Source organism: Macrobrachium rosenbergii, chromosome 48 (genome assembly GCF_040412425.1).
Source record: "Macrobrachium rosenbergii isolate ZJJX-2024 chromosome 48, ASM4041242v1, whole genome shotgun sequence".
Lineage (NCBI taxonomy): Eukaryota > Metazoa > Arthropoda > Malacostraca > Decapoda > Palaemonidae > Macrobrachium > Macrobrachium rosenbergii.
In genome coordinates this window covers 36,325,686-36,341,175 of record NC_089788.1, presented here as the reverse complement: position 1 = coordinate 36,341,175, position 15,490 = coordinate 36,325,686, and the positions used below count along the sequence as shown (strand labels likewise).

Below are 15,490 nucleotides of genomic sequence, written 5' to 3'. Positions count from 1 at the left end.
AGCCAACGGCTTGATTGAGCACTTCCACAGGTCCCTGAAGGCGTCCTTCATGGTCTGCTGCACCGCCGAGTATTAGGAAAAAAAAAAAATAATAGTTTTACCAGACCACTGAGCTGATTAACAGCTCTCCTAGGGCTGGAGGAGGACACAGACGTCACTGCACCGCACCCTCCACCTGAACAGTCATCGCCGCTGCCGGCTCCCCGCAGAAAGCGGACACGCAGCCGCCCCCAGAAGCATCCGCCCACACCCCCAGCCAGCTGCCCCCACGCACAGCACATTCCCCCGCTGTCTTCATGTAGCCGCAGCACCCTTCAGCGCCCCAGCAGATACGCCGATTAATCAGATGTTACCCACGTCTTGGGAGTATTTGTAAAGTCCCCGCTAAGCGGGTTTTCTGTGGTGACAACCCGTTATCTTTGCCTCTCCAGGATTCGCCGCTCCTAGGTTGTCGGGTCACACAGACCCAATCATTTAAATTCTTTTATGTAAAAATTTACCTGTCACCAGCTTGTATATTATGTGTTCCTCTTTCTCAGGTACCAGATTGTATTCAACTCAGTTCCTGTCCATTTGTGTAATTCAGAGTGTATTTGTTCATTGTATTTATTGTATTCCTCGGCGTGACGTCAGTCCGCCGCTATATAAACCGCCTGGGTCTCCAATAAATTAGCAGTAACCTTATCCTGCTTGTTTCTTTTGCACCTCTTAAAAGTATGTAATAAATTTCCACCCTGAATGATCCCTTAACCTTCTGTATGTAAGAAATTTCTATAAAAAAAGATAGATCCGAAGAAGATATTAAAATTAGATTCCTAGAACATGTTGAAATGTATATAGACACCATAAAAATCTATACTGATGCTTCAAAAGATTATTGTTTGAAACTGTTAATTACTGTTTGGGTTTAATTGGACAGTTTGTGTATTAAGGTATTTCTGTTGTTGTGGGTTATTAAGGAAGAAGTGTAAATGACCAGTTATGACTAGTTGAGTTTGTATATTACTTGTTGTCGATTGTCAATGATTATTTAAGATGTTCTTTTGGAGAGTGGGGAGTATGGGCAGTTAGTTGAAGTCAAGCCCTGTAGGAGATTATTACCTCTCCATCAAAGGATTGTTGTGTGTCTGTATCCATTATATATATATTATTTTTTTAAGTAAAGAAGAAGAGAAAAAACCAAGTCTGTGTTTCTTTGCTGCTTCAAGCTATCTAGGCAGTATGGAGAGTAACTTCGACTTGAAACTGATCCCTGAGTATGATGGCAGAAACGCACAATCTGTTATGGAGTGGCTGGAGAAGTTGGAGTTGGTTTGCAAGCTTCGGAAAGTTGATGACGTGACCAGTGTGATTCCTCTGCAGCTTACAGGTGGTGCCTTTGCAGTGTACTTACAGTTACCCACAGCAGATAGGAAGGAGGTTGACAAGGTGAAAGAAGCATTGTTGGCTGCGTTTGCTGTTGATCCCTATGTAGCCTATGAACAGTTTGTCAGTAGGAAGTTGCACAGTGGAGAGGCACCGGATGTCTACTTAGCTGAGCTACGTCGACTCGGATCCTTGTTTGGAGGAATTTCTGAAAAAGCTCTTGCATGTACTTTTGTAGCTGGACTTCCAGAGAGAGTTCGTCAGCTGTTGAGAGCCGGGTCTCGCATGGAGGCCCTCGATCTGGAACAGATTTTGGCTCGGGCACGGGCGGTTCTAAAGGATGACCTTCCCTCTGCTTCAGTGGAAACATGTTTTGGCGCCACAGGAAGCTTGGGTTCTGTGCCAGTAGAAACAACAGTTCAGAAATGTCATGTATGCCTTGGACCAAATCACTTTGCCAGGGACTTTCTTGCTCGCAACCGAGTAAATGGTCGATTTGGAGAAGGGTAAAGTGTTATCGGTGTGGTGGAATGGGCCACATTGCGTCAGCTTGTCCGGGAAACGAGCAAGGAGAGGAGGCATCAGCACCAGCCTCCTCTCCCCAAACCCACTGAGTAAGGTGCTGCCAGTACTGTTTTGAGTGTAGAGGGTCTTCCGTGTTGCGTGTTAGTAGACACTGGGTGTTCTCAAAGCATCGCTCATGTTTCATGCTGTAAGGCATGGAACAAGTGCGCAGTTAGCATGGTAACTGTGAGTGGACAAGAATGGGTGTGTGAAGGAATGGGCGCCGTGCACTTGCAGCTCAGTAATGGAGCTACTGCCAGCATTTCTGTGTGTGTAACTACTCTAATGCCACTCGGTTTTAAATTTCTTCTCGGCATGGATGGTGTGAGGGCTCTAGGAGGAGTCACTGTCAATACCCAGGGTGGTGTACGATTTGGAATGGAAGACTCTCTTTTTTCTGCAGCTGCTGATGTGATGGTGGGGGTGGATGAGCGTGATTTTAGTGCAATTTATGATTCTTTGATTAAATGTTGGACAGCTACATGAAAATGGTCTGAAGGCAAGGAGCCTGGCATCCTAGAGAATGGAGTAAAGGCATATTCTGTACCTCAGGAGGCAAAGGACCTGTATGAATCAGAGCTACAAAGATGGGTGAGTGATGGTTGGCTGCTTCCTTATGATGAGAATAAATATGGACTAGCTAAGGGGCTTATTCCCCTCATGGCTGTTGTACAGCAAAATAAAAAGAAGGTGCGGCCTGTACTGGACTTCAGAGAACTGAATACGTACATTGATGCATTTACAGCAGACTCGGATGTGTGTTCAGACAAACTACGTGAGTGGCGCAGGCAAGGAGTGAATGTATCTGTAGTGGACTTGGCTAAAGCTTACCTGCAGATAAGAATCCATGAGTCTCTGTGGCCATACCAGACTGTATATTTCAAAGGCCAGAGGTATTGCCTGACTCGACTGGGGTTTGGCTTGAATATTGCTCCAATGGTAATGAAGTCTGTTTTTAAACTGTGTTCTTCTTCAGGACCCAATTGTAAGAAAAGGAACATCAGCTTATGTTGATGACATCTTGGTGAATGAAGATATTGTTAAGGTCAGCCGTGTAGAGGAGCATCTCAGAAATTTTGGGCTAGTAAGTAAGCCACACCAAAGACTTGCTGAAGGGGCTTGAGCATTGGGCCTGAGAGTTTGGGGGGAGCAGGAGAGTCTTTTTTGGAAGAGGGACAATGACCTGGGCGATGCACCAAGACAATTGACTCGGCGAGCAGTGTTCTCATACTGTGGTAGACTGTTAGGCCATTACCCTGTTTGTGGATGGCTGCGAGTGGCGGTAGCATTCATCAAGAGAAGAGTCAATAAAGTCACTGAAGGATGGGACGACGTCATTAATGATGATTACATCAAAATGTGTTTACAGGAACTTCTGGAGAAGGTTAAGAAGGATGACCCTGTGAGAGGACAGTGGAATGTCACCGTGACAAATTCAAGATCTGGGTGAATGCTAGTTCTCTTGCACTTGGTGTTGCAGTGAAGCAAATGGTTCCATTGTGGAAGATGCCAGCTGCCTGCGGAAAGACGACTCTTGCCACATCAATATGGCTGAGCTAGATGCAGTCATTAAAGGATTGAATCTTGCACTGGCTTGGAAGATACAAAAGGTGGAATTAATGACTGACTCATGTAGGCTACTGTGCATAGATGGATTTCAGATGGACTTTTAGGAAAAAGCAGATTGAAGACTAAGGCTGCAAGTGAAATGCTCATCAGAAGAAGACTAGGAATAGTCTTGTCATTGATAGAAGAGTGTGACCTTCAGCTGTCTATTACACTTGTGTCTTCTGCCAATAATAAAGCTGACAGTTTGACACGTGTACCTCAGCGCTGGCTGAGGGACCTTGGTTCATGTCACCAAGATGCAAAACTTGTGTGTGCTTCTGTTGTCCCTGCCATTAGCGATGGAATTAAGGAGATCCATCATGCTGCCGGTCACCCAGGTGTGAGAAGGACTCTCTATTTTGTAAAGAAAGTCCATCCAGGAGTTACCAGGCGGCAAGTACAAGCTGTTGTCAAATGCTGTGAGGCATGCCAGTCAATAGACCCGGCCCCAGTGAAGTGGCAGAAGGGTAGTCTGGAAGTGGATAGAGTGTGGCAGAGAGTTGGTATGGATATTACTCACTATGATGGATGGCCGTATCTTACTCTCATTGATTGTGGACCATCTCGATTTGCCATCTGGCGTCGGCTCCGTTTTCAGACCAGTGAGAGCATCATCGGACAACTTGAGACAGTGTTCTATGAACGAGGAGCGCCGGAGGAACTGTTAACAGACAATGACACTGCTTTTCGCTGCAAACTATTTGCTGACTTTGCAAAAAAGTGGTGCGTGCATCTTAATGTTAGATGTGCTTATGTTCCATCAGGAAATGGTATAGCTGAGAGATGCCATCGAACTGTTAACGTCATTGCTGCAAGGAAAGGCTGTAGCACTGCAGAGGCTGTATATCTGTATAATTTGATGCCTTGTGATGACTGCGACTCAACGACTGCCCTTGCCAGTATGCTGTATTCTTACCCTGTGAGGATCCGAGGAGTGGATCCATGCACAATGAACAAAGTGGCAGTGAGTGGCCCCTACAAAGCAAGTGATGAGGTGTGGGTAAAACCATCCAACATGCGATGCAATATGCAATTTGAAAGAGGCAAGGTTACGGGAGTTTTGTCAGAACAAGCTGTTGAAGTCAATGAAGTTCCACGCCATGTTAGAGATCTTCGTTCGTGTTCTTCACAAGGATTAATATTGAGTGAGGAAACTACTAATGCTGAGGATGAGGAGCTTCTTATACAGCTTCCTGTTCATGAAGATGAGGGGGAAGAGGAAGATTCAGGTACTGTTGTTGAGTGCAACGCGATTCCAAGACGTTCAACAAGAGTTAGAAAAGCTAGAGTTTGTAATATATGTGAATGTAATTCAGGGGGGAGTGTATAATTATTGTTTGAAACTGTTAATTACTGTTTGGGTTTAATTGGACAGTTTGTGTATTAAGGTATTTCTGTTGTTGTGGGTTATTAAGGAAGAGGTGTAAATGACCAGTTATGACTAGTTGAGTTTGTATATTACTTGTTGTCGATTGTCAATGATTATTTAAGATGTTCTCTTGGAGAGTGGGAGTATGGGCAGTTAGTTGAAGTCAAGCCCTGTAGGAGATTATTACCTCTCCATCAAAGGATTGTTGTGTGTCTGTATCCATTATATATATATTATTTTTTTAAGTAGAGAAGAAGAGAAAAAACCAAGTCTGTGTTTCTTTGCTGCTTCACTAGAACATGTTGAAATGTATATAGGCACCATAAAAATCTATACTGATGCTTCAAAAAACCTGAAGGGGTGGCATGGGGAGTTGTCAGATCTGGTAGAATGTCGAACTGTGTGTCACCTTTTAAAAAAGAGCCGACAGTCATTTAGAAAGCCCTAAAGGGAGCACATCTTATGTCGGGTTATAATTTTACAATCTCTTATGACTCTCTTAGTAGCCTGTCAGCCGTAAAAGTTTTCATTCTTCAAATCCAATCATAATAAAAAGTCATGAATAGTTGCTTCACCTTGCTGGCAAGTCCAAAAGCATCAAGTTTTGTTGGGTTAAAGCCCATGTTCTCAGGGTAATAAAGCAGCAGACAAGGAAGCAAAGCAAACAACCCTGTCGAAAAACATAAATTACCAGATGGTGCCTCAGACTGACATACTCGTAGAAATCACAATTCAGTCTTATATTAAAAGGAAATGGCAAGAGGGATGGCGCTTGCAAAATTCTAAAAACACAGAATACAAAAAGATACGCCCACATTAGAACACTGGCCTTCGATTTATCAGTCTTGTAGAGGTTTGAAACAAGACTTTCTTGACCCAGAATTGGTCATCCTTTTTAACACAGTTTTATCCTAACAAGAGACAATCCTTTGTGTGCTCTCTGCCAGGCCAGCCTGACTATGGAGCATTTACTGGAGGATTGTGAGTTTCATCATTGCATGAACTGCAGACATCATTTGAATGGCAAAGACATAACTGAAGTATTAGGTGATAATGATGACATATTAAGCTTAATGGCATTTTTAAAGCATATAAATCTGTATAATCAGATATAAATCTGATTCTTGTAGCCATTAAGATTTTATAATATTTAGTTATTTGTTTTGATTTCAGCTATGTACATGCATGATTGTTAACAAGTTTGTGCAAATGTATTGGAGTGTATTAATTAATCTGTGTAAATGTATTTACTGGAATGTATTAATCTGTGTTGGTATGTGTATAGCCATCGTGTACATGTTTATCTTTAATCGTAAATTTCAGCCTTAACATTATTTGCAGCGCTGAGTGACCACATAGGTCCTAGTGCCTTGCCTAAATTCTACACTCCAATCCAATCCAGATGTTTTATTTTGTGTTTGATCTACACAGACTATTGGATACAAGCTCGTCTTTCGTGTGCTTATACTGATGTTATCGCTATCAATCGGCGTGTTTATGATCTGTATAAGAAGGTGTGACGGTTTTTTGTATATATAAGCATTCAGATGTATTAGCAAAAAATAGTTTGCATTTTTACCACAGTAAGCTTACGATATTGGGAACATTGATTTCAGCCAATCACGAGCTAGCTATGCTTAGCTATCTACCTAAAACCTACGTTCGTGAGTGGGCAGATGGGATGAAATGGACTGTAGTTGACAAGCGATCTTCCTTAGAAAAGCTTTGCATTTCCAACTAATGTTAAAATAAATTCCTTTTAACTGAAATACTGTGTCCTTTCTGCTTGAGACCACCTGGGAAACATTAAGGTTTCCTTCTGCCTTCGATCTATCTGCTATCTCTCCTCTCCATCAGATATAGTTGCCCCAATTCTCGATGTTTTCTACACTTGCATTACCGCAAATAGACATTATGCAGTCCTGGTTAACTTAGGCAGTTTGGAAATATCTTGAATAAAGAGATTACTTAAAACCTTCTTAGAAAATCGTAACTAGTGTGGTTTATAGGACAGCTAAAATTAACAAAATTTCCCTAATGTCTATACAGATGTATGAAATTAACTTATGTATGAAATTAACTTATACTGTGTCAATGGTTCTGGAACATAAAAGAAAATGAAAAACTTTAATCTTTATCTCTATACTGCAACAAAAAACAGTTCCAGGGACTGTAAAAAAAAAAGATCTCTTGAATTATGCTTTGCCTACATACCACCACTTAAGGAAAGTTACCTCATAATTTTTTTTTTTTTAATTTAGCCTACTGAGATCATCTAAGCCAATGCTGAGCTTTTCTGGAATGCTGTCCACTGAAACTTGTGGTGGCTCACCTCATGATCCTTGGACTTTCAATCTTGTAACAATTAATGTATGCAATGTCTTGTGGTCACTTTCTATCACAGGATCTGCCCTTACAAGTACTGACGGAATCTTGTAATTGCAAATATTACTAGGCACTCTTTCTCGATGATACAATACTTGCAATTGTACCTCATGAGTATCCTACTTGGAAAAGTGACTGGGAATATTTCATCAGCAAACTCTTGCAGTAGTAGGACTCCTAGCCTTTCATTCAGTGTATCAGTCCTCACAATGAAAGCCCTATAGAAGTCTAGTACTTGAAGTATCTGTGCATTTTCTAAAGCCAGCTTCAGTCCATCACTTGTCTTTTGTTGGAGTTCCATCCTCTGCATCTTGTTTTGGTCATCCCTTCTACACTAGCTCAGTCAAAAGTTCTGCAAGATTTATGTAGTTGTTCACTAACTTCCTGTAATAGCCTTTCAAACATAGGCATGATCTCACTTATGTTTTAGTCCTTGGTGGTGTTGCATCCTGATCTTCATTAGCTTTGCTTCATCCATGGCAGTCCTTTTACAGCTGACCTGGTATCTCAGGAATTTCACTTCTCTATACGCTATATCTGATGCGACACTTTGAAGGTCGGATAGTCAGGCCTGCTTCCCTCACTCTCTGGAATAAGTCCTTGAGTCCCTCAGTGTGACCTTCTCATGACATTGTATGTGTGAACATGTTGTCCACAAAATGGTCTGTGTTCTTGGCTCCAGCTAACATCTTAATTACTTTGCTGAAAGTCATTGCCGAGTTCACAAATCCAAACTGCATCCTCTTGAAATGGTAACAACCATTCAGAACTGTGAATGCTGTCTTTTCCATTGGGATCTGCCACCTTGGTTATAAATCTCTCATAAAAAAATTTTCATTATCATAGCCTCAGGGTCTCCTATTGTTTCGTTGTCAGACTTGATTGTGGCATAAAGTTGATGGTAATCAACTGTTTGATACATCCCTCTTCCTCACCATCACTTCTGGTGAACAGCATGCAGACAATCTTTTCATGATTTCCATCTCAGGCATCTTCTCAGCTTCTCCCTTGATCTGTCTTCTACCATTTTTCCTCTGAAAGGCTGTTTTGTTGTTATTTTGATGCGGTGTTCTAGCAAAGTTCTTCTGGATTGCTGGTTAATAGTCATGATATTCCTCAAACAATTGTAATACCTGCTTCTTCTGCTGCTTGTTCAAGTCACCACTAATGTTGGCATCTTTGTACTTCTCTTCCTCCCATGGTTGAAATTCCAAACAGCCCTCATCTAGGACTTCTTGGTCCTTATCAGCTTCTTCCTCTGACAGTTGTACTCAAGCAGCTCTCTCCTTTGATGACAGGTACTGCTGCTTCATTCACTGCCCTCTCGTTGTAGCCAGTAAGGATGTTTGTAAGACGAGCCCTTAACTCTGCTGACATCAACTTTGTAGATAACCATCCTTATGATTAACCACCTCCTTGACTCTGTAAGGCACTCTTCACTGCAACATCAGTTTGCCTCCGTTGGTAGTAACTACAGCACTTTCTGTCCCATCATGTTTTAGAGGTGTTACTAGTGACCCTGTACCACACATAGACTCTAATTCTGGCTAGTCAACATATCTCTTCCAGGTAATTCTTCAGCTCCAACACATGTTGGTGGGTGTTGCACTCTTCATCTTCTGTTTCTAGTCCATAATTCCTTGAAAATCTGCATCACTCCTCAACTGGTTCTTCCATACAGTAGCTTAAACATTGAAAATCCTGTGTTTGACTAACGTACCTATCACTGCGAAAACAAGATTGGTGATAGATACTAGTCCCAATACTTTGATCTTGCCTGGCACATCTTCAGCATAGATTTCAGCACACTGTTGATTGTTTTGCACAATATGTTGCATCCTGAGTTATGTGGAGTCATAAATAGCTGCTTGGTGCTCACAAGATGGCACACCTCCCTCATCATCTAGGGGATAAACTGAGTACCTGGGTTGCTTGGCTAAACTGTGATCTTTCTGGTGGCTTCTTTCAGCTGCTCTGCTCCTATATGTGGGATCCTAGAAGCTACTGCCAGTGGTTTGATGTTGCACTTCTCTTGCTGGACAGGGGAGCTGATCACAAATAACTGACTCAGTACTCACCTTTTCCAAAGCCATCCTGGCATTGCTTTCCTCCGGCTGGTCCCTTTTGCCACCTGTCACTGTAGCTTTACTGACCATCTCAGCCTCAGCTTTAATAATTTCTTTGGGGGCCCTTTATACCTGTAGTCTTTCTAAGAATAGAGTAATGAATGAGATTATTAAGCAAATTGCATGTAATTCTCTCTCATAGTGCATGGTGCACATAAATCCTTTCAATTGGGTGTCTGTGGATACTCCTATCAGTGAGTATCCAGCTAATTGGTGTTCAGTTATCAAGCTTCAAAGTATAACTGCACTTTTATATCCTGTATCTCAAAGCAAAGATACCTTTTACTTGCCTTACATAACCTTCATTAACCAATAAATTATGATGCCTCTTCCTGTGCTCATTGAAACTGCATGCTCTTAATATAACTGGAAGTTCAACTTCATTTGCCAGCTTCAGCCTAAGCCTACCATGTTCGATGTAGTCGTCCTCACAAGTCATGATAGCAGTCACTCCATGCACGAGCTTCTGCTGGCCTTTACTCTTAATAAGCACACAATTTTTGGCTAAGCTTTATGGTTTGTGACACATAAAGCACCTGCCCTCACGTTTGTCAGTCTGATTTTGTTTGGTCGTCTTGTAGTCCCTGGGTCTCTGGATACCTAAACTAGACTTCTTTATTTGTGTCTAGCATTCCACTAAGTTTAGCCCATGAGCTTCCAAGTACTGCTCAGCAAGCTTTGCCTTCTCGTTAATGTCTCTTGGTTATCTTTCCTGGTGGAACAGTACCATCTTAGTTGAACACATGATTTGCATTCAGCCATTTCAGTCCCCTAGTTGAAATATCTCTGTAGTCTAACCACAAACTAATTTGCAGTCTCAACCTAATCTGGCCTAATAACACAATTTCTTTCAAAACCCTTCCTCAGTTATCTCAAATCTCTTTGACAATGCTCTCTTTAAGTTATAGTATTGCAAGGCTTCTTTAGAAGTCATACAAGAAAAAACTCGAACACTCTTACCTGTTACTAAGGGAATTAGACAAACAGCCCACTCATCCTCTTGCCAGCCTTGGCATTCTGCAAACTTTTCAAATCTTTCTATGAAAACGTCCATGTCATCTTTATTTTCATCAATTCTTGTTATTTTGGCTTTGCACTGACTGTGGGTTTGCTACTGTTGCTTACCTATCCTTTCACTTCTGCCTTGAGTCTTATTTTTTGAAGATCATGTTTCCACTGTCATTCAGCTTCCTCTCTCTCTCAAAACTTCTTGACTATTTTTCAGCTTCTTCTCTTTCTATCTGCTGCTTTGCACGGGCCAGATTTAGTTTTTCAGGTACAAACTCGTTTGTTTCGGTTTCAATTTCTATGCCATTTCTACAAGTTTTTCTATTTCCATCGCCATGCAATTTTATCCTAGTCACAACACCAATTTTAATGTCACGTGCTGTGGTGTGTGGAATGAAGGTCCTGCAGTGGTAGTGGGCTGTGACTTTTTGATATGGTATGATTAAAACACTTACTAAAAGATGAAAATTATAAAGTTCATTTTGCTTTTCACTTTTGTCAATCGCAACTCGTAGATGGCTTGACACCAGTTGACAAGTGTTCATCCTATGAACTGCTCTTCGCTTCCAGGTAATGTTAGGATAAATTCTTTTTACCCGAGGTGACTGGGGGAACATTCGGGTTTCCTTCTTCCCTCTGCCTGTCTGCTATCTCTTTTCTTCATCAGTTATAGTTACTCCAGTTCTCGATGCTTTCGGTATACACTTGCGTTACCACAGATATAGTAGGCTGGCCAACGCCCTGTTTTTGAGCACTTTGTCTTCCGTCACCTCAAGCAGGGCGTTAATTTGTCCTTTTTGGGGCCTGTCTAAAAAGAATTATATAAATTACCTTACGTATACTAAAACAGTGAGAACTGAAGGCCGCAACAACCATTGACTTATTTTTATTATAATTTTATGTAGTTGCCGTTGGGAGCACTGCGAGCGGAGCCGCAGTGTATCTGTACAAACAAGCCTAGATTAGACCAACTGTCATTCTGGTGCTTTTCCCGCTAGATCTGGCTCTTATTGTTTGAATCTATCAGTTCCCTTCAGCTGGAGGACCCCACCACAGAGTGCATCAATGTCGTCGACAGGAGGCGGCCACCCCACCACCAGAAGAAGGAAAGGCCGGGGCTTTGCTACTACCACCAGAGATTTGGTAAAGCTGCCTGGAATTGCGAAGCCCCCTGCCTTTTCGCCTATCCAAAAAACGGGGGAGGCGGTGGCCACCCTCATAGGCCACCATGGCCGCAGCATCCAAGACACCCAGGAGCCCCGCACCACTAGGCTTCTACGCCCGCGACACTATCTCCGGCAGGATGATGCTGATCGACGCTGGGGCCATGCGGTCAGTGTTCCTGCCTTCCAGAGAGGACCACAGGTGCCCGCCGGACCTGGCTGCCTCCCTGATGGCCGCCAATGGGTCCCCATCCTCTCCTACGGCACCAGGCTCCTGTCAGTCTCCATCCTGGGCCGGAGATACAAGTGGAACTTCATTGTCGCAGACGTTAGGACCCCGCTCCTGGGTGCGGACTTCCTCGCCCATTTCGGACTGGCAGTCGACGTTGGCCGCAAGCGCCTGCTGGACACCGAGTCCTGCCATTCCCTGCCCCTGTTACCGGGCCCAAGAGTGCCCACAATCTGTTCCGTCGCTCCCCACCAGTACGCCTCTCTCCTGAAGGAATTCCCGGAGGTATTCAAACCCAAGCTTTGTCAGGTGCCCGGGGGTCCCGCCAAACACGGGATATATCATCACATCAAGATGCGGGGCCCCCAAAGTTCCGGAGGCTTCCTCCACAGTGCCTTCAGGAGGCCAAGAAGGCCCTTGCCGAGATGGAGCGTATGGGCATATGCAGGAAGGCCCCCAGCCCATGGGCCTTCCCCCTTCACATGGTGCAGAAAATGGACGGTTCCTGGAGACCCTGCGGCGACTACAGGTGGCTCAATCTCGCTACAAAACCCGACCACTACCCTCTACCAAGCATGCAAGACCTAACGGCCTCCTTCCACGGGGCCAAAATATTCTCAAAACTAGATCTTTTAAAATCATATTTCCAGGTGCCAGTAGCTCCAGAAGACATCCCCAAAACCACCATCATCACGCCCTTTGGGTCCTACATCTTCGCCTTCTCCACCTTCGGCCTGAGGAACACAGGGGCGACCTTTCAGAGACTGATGGACAGCATCCTGGGTGACCTGAACTTCTGCGTCTGCTACGTTGATGATATCCTAATTTTTTCCAGGTCCACAAAAAACACCTTCAGCACATCCGGAAGGTCTGCAGCACTGCTGCAGGAGAATGGCCTTGTTGTTAGGTTCAACAAGTGCACCTTCAGCATCGATAAGGTGGAATTCCTGGACCACGAGATATCGCCAGGAGGTGTCCACCCAGTTGCATTGAAAGTCGAGGCTGTCGTCAGGTTCCCCGCCCCTACCTCCATCAAGGGCGTACAAGAATTCCTCAGGATGGTCAACTACTATAGGAGGTTTAGCCCGGGGGTCGCTCACATCATGGCCGCCCTGATGGAGGTCCTCAAGGGCCGTCCGAAGACCTTAGTGTGGGGCCCCAACCAGCAGCGGGCCTTCTCCCTGACGAAGGCCGCCCTCACCAAGGCAACAGCTTTGGCCCACCAGGACCCCAGCGCCCCCTCCAGCTAACAACGGACGTCAGCAACGTCGCCTGTGGGGCCGTCCTGGAACAGGTCATGAACGGAGCCCCTCAGCCCATCGCCTTCTTCAGCAGGAAGCTCAGCCCCACCGAGTCCCGCTACAGCACCTTTGAGAGGGAACTCTTCACAGTGTACCAGGCGGTACGCCACTTCAAGTTCCTCCTGGAGGGTACGACCTTCACAGTTTGGACAGACTACCAGCCGCTGGTCCACGCCTTCACAAAGTTGGGGGATGCATGGTCCTCCAGGCAGCAGGGGCACCTCACAGCCATCATGGAGTTCACCTGCACCATCCAGTGCCTCCTGGGCAAGAAGAACCCAGTATCCGACGCCCTCTCGAGGATCGAAATCGATGCAGTGAAGCTCGGGATCGACTACGAGGACCTCACCCACGAACAAGCCACCGACCCAGAGACTCCAGCCTACCGCACTGCCATCATGTCACTAAAGTGGAAGGACATGCCCCTCGCCCCTGGAGGGCCAACACTGCTGAGCAACATAAGCACTGGCCCCCGCCAACTAGTGCCCGCCTCCCGCCGTTTGCTGGTCTTCGACATTATCCATGGACTGTCCCACCCCTCCGGAAGGACGACAGCCAGGCTGCTGGTGGAGAAGTTTGTCTGGCACAGCATACGGAAGGACGCGATGGCCTGGGCAAGACAGTGCATTCAGTGCCAGGCCAGTAGGGCGGCACACTGAATCCTGGGTGGGCAGTTTTCCCCAGCCGGGGAGGCATTTCGCGCACATCCACGTCGACGTCCTGCGTCCTCTTCCCCCATCAGGAGGAGCAAGGTACCTTCTAACAGTCGCTGACCGCTCCACCAGGTGGCCCAAAGCTACGCCCATGGAAGAAGTCACCTCCAGTGCATGCACAGAGGCCCTCCTCTCCAGCTGGATCAGCTGTTTTGGTGTACAGGACCATATAACTATGGACAGGGCCCCGCCTTCGTGTCGGAGCTTTGGACTGCCCTGGCACGCCTGCTGGGGACCACTCACCACACCACCACAGCCTACAGCCCTGCAGCCAATGGAATGGTGGAAAGGTTCCACAGGTCCCTGAAGTCGTCCCTCATAGCTCATTGCACCTCCAACAGTTGGAAATACCAGCTGCCCTGGGTCCTCCTTGGGTTGAGGATCACCCCCAGAGCCAATGGCGATTCGGCTGCAGCAGAAAAGGTCTTTGGGGAGACCCTTGTAGTCCCAGGAGAACTCATCACAGGAGAGCGGGACGACTTATCATCGCAGAGGCTCCACGACAGGGTTGGGAAGTTTGCCTCCTGCTGGTGGACGTATACCTATAGGATGTCCCCCTTCATGCCTCCTGGTCTGTCCTCTGCCTCCCACATCTTCGTCAGGGACGATGCCGTACGCCCACCCTTAACCAGGCCCCACAGGGGGCCTTTCCTCGTGGTTGGGCGGAACAAGAAGGCATTCCGGCTAGCTGTCCACGGGAAGGAAGACTGGGTTTCAATTGACCGTCTCAAGCCCGCATTTCTGGAGGAGGACGTCAGGGATACTTCCCAAAGCCTCCCGCAGGAGGTGGCGCCCCCCAGCCTGCCCCGTCAGCAAGAAGGCCTCGTGGGCGCCCCCGGAAGGTCCCGAGACCCGGCAGCAGAACAGCTCAACACACCCATCCACAGGACACCATGGAGGACGACCACCAGCCACCCCCCCCCCAGGCTGGCATCGAGGAGGCGGGGCCCCCTCTGCCGCCCCAGCAGATACCTGCTGTGATCAGACGTTACCTACGTCGTGGGCGGGGGGGGGGGAGTATTTTAAAGTCCCCGCTCAGCGGGTTCTCTATGGTAGACATCCCGTTTTCCGCTGCCTTCACATGCGACCTAAAATCGAACGGGCGCAACCTTATTATCATTATTGTGAATTGTTTATTTATTATCTATTCATTTGCCCTTGTACCATGCATGTGTGACAGAGTATTTTTGTGTCCAACCAGTTATTGTTGATCATGATGTTTTCTGTATGTACCTGTGTTTTGCAGAGAAATAGTTTTACCTTAGGTCACATGTAAAATTTTTGTACCCGAGGTCTCTGCGTATACACAGACGTCTGCACGCCTCTTTATAAGTGGGTCGCTTCAATGATAAACTAGCAGTGCTTGTCTTCCTGCTCTTTCTTTAGCACCTCTCACAGGCTGTCGGTATCTTTTGATTAGGTTTCCCCACAAATTGACAAACCCTACATGAAAGTACAAATTGCTTTATGGTGGAACGCATTTGGGGGCAAAAAAATATCGCGCTATTCTCTGAAAAGTTTTTCTTACCCCAGAGTTTCCCGCAAGATTGCTTTCATGACCTAAGGACATAATCTTATCCCTATAATTCTCAGGAACTACTAATTGTCGGGTTACCTCTACCTAGTCAGCAGGTGCATTTAATGACCTGCTAACCCTGT

General features: G+C 45.7%; 1 pseudogene; it reads left to right on the top strand.

Moving 5' to 3' along the window:
• Nucleotides 1–1,221: 1,221 nt before the first annotated feature.
• Nucleotides 1,222–5,302, top strand: LOC136831034 (uncharacterized; annotated as a pseudogene).
• Nucleotides 5,303–15,490: the final 10,188 nt, after the last annotated feature.